Source organism: Cynara cardunculus (genome assembly GCF_001531365.2).
Source record: "Cynara cardunculus var. scolymus isolate 2C chromosome LG 2, CcrdV1, whole genome shotgun sequence".
Taxonomy (NCBI): Eukaryota; Viridiplantae; Streptophyta; class Magnoliopsida; order Asterales; family Asteraceae; genus Cynara; species Cynara cardunculus.
This window is the reverse complement of record NC_037529.1, coordinates 42,849,584-42,854,392: the sequence shown is the minus strand read 5'-3', so window position 1 is coordinate 42,854,392 and position 4,809 is coordinate 42,849,584.

Here is a 4,809-nt window from a genome sequence, read left to right as displayed (position 1 = left end):
TTTGGTGTGAGTGTTGTTTTCTTGAAGTATTGTTGTCTCTGAATGATTTACAAAGCTAGTTCTTCAGCGATCACTGAACATACTCAGTGTATTGATCGCTGGAACTGAAAATACAGAAACTAAAATACATCGATAGGAAAAAGGGATTATCATCAAATCACTGAGAGAAAGGATCAACCTAATATGACATGCTTGCAAGTAAAGATAGATCATCAGCTCCCTTATGGTAAGTTGCAGTCATTCGAAATTCCAATTTAGAAATGGGATCACATCACTATGGATTTCATAAAAAATTACCTAAATCACCGAAGGGTTATGATGCCATATGGGTTATTGTGGTTCGATTATCTAAATTTGTTCATTTTTCTTACTGATAAAAGAAGCATATTCGTTGGACCAGTTAGCAAAACTATATATTGATAAAGTGGTAACACGTCACCGTGTTCCATTATCAATAATTTTTTATCTAGACAGTCGATTCACGTCTATGTTCAGAAAAAAAATTCAAAGAGAAATGGGTTCACTAATTAAGTTAAGTACAATTTATTATCCAAAGACGGATGAACAAAGTGAATGAACAATACAGACACTATAAGATATGCTTCGAGCATACGTTATTGACTTTGGTGGATCATGGGATAGTCATTTGTCTTTGATTGAATTCGCCTACAATAGCATTTATCACTCAAGTATTCAAGCAGCGCATTTCAAGGTATTATATGGACGGAAATATCAAACCCCGTTGTGTTGGAACGAGGTGGGTAAGAAACAATTAGTTGGACATGAAATGGTTCAGAAGATGGCAGATAAAATTAATCAAATTCAGGAACGGATGAAAGTATCTCAAGATCAGAAAATCTACGTTGATAAACGTCGAAAGCCGATTGAATTTCAGGTCGGTGATAAAGCAATGCTGAAAGTCTCGCCCTAGAAAGGAGTGGTTCTTTTTGGAAACAAAGGCAAGTTAAGTCCAAGGTATATTAGACCATTTTCTATCATTGAAAGAGTTGGATAAGTGGCATATAGACCAAAACTTCTTGTGGAATTAAGTGGCATTCATAACACTTTTCATGTGTCAAATCTACGAAAGTGTTTGGAAAAACCAGAGGTAGTTGTGCCACTGCTAGAGATTCAGATTGATGAAAAATTGTTTTTTGAAGAGACCCCTAAAGCCATTACCGAGTTCAAAATGTAGGCGCTAAGGAATAAAAAATCGGGTTCATAAAAGTTCAGTGGCGTTATCATAAGGGACCAGAAGCCAACTTGGAACTCGAGTCAGAGATGCAAGTAAAATATCCTCATTTGTTTACTTAGTGGAATTTCGGGACTAAATTCTTCTAAGGATAGGATATTGTAATAGTCGATATCAATTTAAAGTTGGTCGGGTTTTGAAGTATTGTAGTAATAGAGAGTTCGGGGTTAAATGTGTCGTTAAGGGTTATTAAAGAATCATCATATGAGTTATATTTCTTCAATAGATTGATAATATTTGTTATAAAAATGTTAAAGGTGTGATGCATGGGGGGAGGTGCCTGTTCATGCACCGCCCTCAAACCTCCTCCTTCCCACTTACTATATATAGTAAGCATGGTTAGACTGGAAAAGTTTTTCCACTTCTTATTTGGAGAAATCACTTTAGCAAAATTGGTAACGAATGTAGAAGATGAAGCATATTTTAAAGCTGAGTTTTTGGGCAAAGGTAAGTTTTAATACTGCTTTGGGTATATCTGGTTGTTACAATTTTGTAGTATATGTTGCTAAATTCTAGTATATGGTGTATGAATTGGTTTTTACTTCATTACAATTGTTGTTTCGCTTCACCATTCAATGAATCAACAAAGGAGAACCTTCATTGGACAAGGCACTGTCCGATGATATCCCTCATCGGATAAGGCATTCCGATAAGGCCCCTCATTGCTCAAAGAATTAACCGGTAAAGATCAGTCACCAATTAAGTGTTGTCCGATAACCCTTTCATCGATCAAAGTGTTGTCCGATAAAAACACTTCACTGAGCAAGTGTTGTCCGATAACCTCTTCATCGATCAAAGTGTTGTCCATAAAGGACCCCTCACCGTTTGTGTTGTCTGATAACCCCTTCACCAATCAAACTATTCTCCGGTAAGGACCCTTCACCAAGCATGTGTTATCCGATAACCCTTCAACAATCAAAGTGTTGTCCAGATAGGACTAATTGTTGTCTGATCAGGCCTTCACAGATAAAATACTGTCTGGATTGACCCTTATCTGTCACAGCAACAGCAATAGAATGAAATGGCGGTGTAACCGCGATAGAATGAAATGGCGGTGTAACCACGATAGATTGAAATATTGGTGTAACCTCGATAGAATAAAATGACGGTGTTACCATGATAGATTGAAATAGCGGTGTAACTGTAATAGATTGAAATGGTGGTGTAATCGCGATAAAATGAAATGGTGGTATAACGGGGATAGCTGGAATGAAGGTGTAATAGCGATAGATACTTGTTAATTTATCATTAATATTCAGGTTTGGATTATGTTGATTATTTTGTATTTGCATGAGGGAGGGTCACTCACTAGACCTATCGGTCTAACCCTCAATTGTTGTAGTAATTTATTTTGCATGTCATCAAACCTCACAGGATAAAGGCAAAGGAAAGATGTAGAAAAAGTTTTGGAAGAAAGTTTTATTATGATAAATATTTTTTGTTAACTCATACTATTGATTTGTCATAAGTAAATCTACATGATATATGTGTAATTTTTTATACATGATGTAAGTGTAAGTATGAGTTTTGTTGTTAGTATTGTTTAGTACAAGGTGGGTTGTCTCACTTGGTATCAGAGCCTCAGTTTAAGAGATCTGGGGTATTTTTCTAATACATAGACTTAAACTAGAGGTATGGAGTATGTGATAATATGTTCCACTGGGATTTCAGATCTTGGAATGTGTTATAATTGGGCTTATTATGAGGAAAAGTATGGTAGAGCTAGATTACATGAGATTAATGTAATCATTGACCTTCGAATACCTGATTTAAGTGTAAGCATGTTACCATACTTTGGTATGTGATTAATGGAATACGTGTTTATTATGGCAGAAAAGAAGTTAAAGGGACACAAGTATTAAGTAAAAATGGCAGATAATTCTAATCATTTTGGAAGAACATTTATGGGCCATGAAAGAGGTAGAGGAAGAGGAGTTTTCAGTGTAGAAGAAAATCCTAAAATTGCTACAACCATTGAGACAAGAAGTCTAGGTCGGGGATGAGGGAGAGGAAAAGGTATTCAACAAGAAGTCCATACAACATGAGAAATATCGGTACAAGAAAGCTCTATGTCAGGCCATGGATGGGGCATAACAAGGAGTAGAGGTCGTGCTGATAACCATGGGTTTATTACCCAAGAAATGCTAGCAACTAAACTAGGAAAATTTCAAGACAATATGATAAATTTGTTGGGGTGTTCCACTTAGAATAATCCAGAAGGAATGGGGAATGTGAATTTTCATGAAGAAGCCAGAGCCAGTACACCGATAACAACTATGTCTGCACCACCTACTTCATCCTACGTACAAAAAGGAGGTGATATTAAGATGTTTCTTGCATGTGAACCCCTTACGTTTTCTGGAGAGCATGATCCTGTTAAAGCTATGTGTTGGCTCTAGGAAATTGAATTAAGTCTGCAGACTAGCAAAAGTACGAGATAAAGTAATGTTTGCAGTATCCAGGTTGTGGTCAAGTGCGTTATATTGGTGGGAAATCATGTTGAATTCGGATCCAAACATTTTGAAAACAATGTTGTGGGAGGAATTTGTGGTGAAGTTTAAGATTCAGTATTGTCCTGAAGCTGTTGTTCGAAAGCTAGAGGACGAGTTTCTTCGATTAGAACAAGGTAATATGACATGCTTGCAAGTAAAGATAGATCATCAGCTCCCTTATGGTAAGTTGCAGTCATTAGAAATTCCAATTTAGAAATGGGATCACATCACTATGGATTTCATAACAAAATACCTAAATCACCGAAGGGTTATGATGCCATATGGGTTATTGTGGTTCGATTATCTAAATCTGCTCATTTTTCTTACCAATAAAAGAATCATATTCATTGGACCAGTTAGCAAAATTATATATCGATACAGTGGTAACACGTCACCGTGTTCCATTATCAATAATTTTTTATTGAGACAGTCGATTCACGTCAATGTTCTAGAATTTTTTCCAAAGAGAAATGGGTTCACAGATTAATTTAAGTACAAGTTATCATCCACAGACGGATGGACAAAGTGAACGAATAATCCACACACTAGAATATATGCTTCAAGCATGTGTTATTGACTTTGGTGGATCATGAGATAGTCATTTGTCTTTGATTGAATTCGCCTGCAATAACGGATATCACTACATTATTCAAGCAACACCTTTCAAGGTATTATATGTACAAAAATGTCGATCCCTGTTGTGTTGGAACGAGGTGGGTGAGAAACTATTGGTCCCAGCCGGGTCTACAGAAGTTTTAGATGAACAGTTTGTAGAAGGGGGATGAATACAAACACAAAAACTTTCGTATTTAAAAAAATATATTGATAGAGAAAGATCAATACAGATTTTTTGCTTGTTTGCGGAAATAGAAAAAGGTATAGATAACATATCTAAAACAATCTAAGTTTACACACATATATACTTAGCAAAATAGAAAAGATTTGCTGAAAAGATAAAGACAGGAGRATGTTCTTCTTGGGTAAGAACTTTAGAATTATTGAGAGGGATTCTAACTTGCTTGAAGATAACCGTATGTGTTCTTTAGATAGAAGTGAAATCTCTGT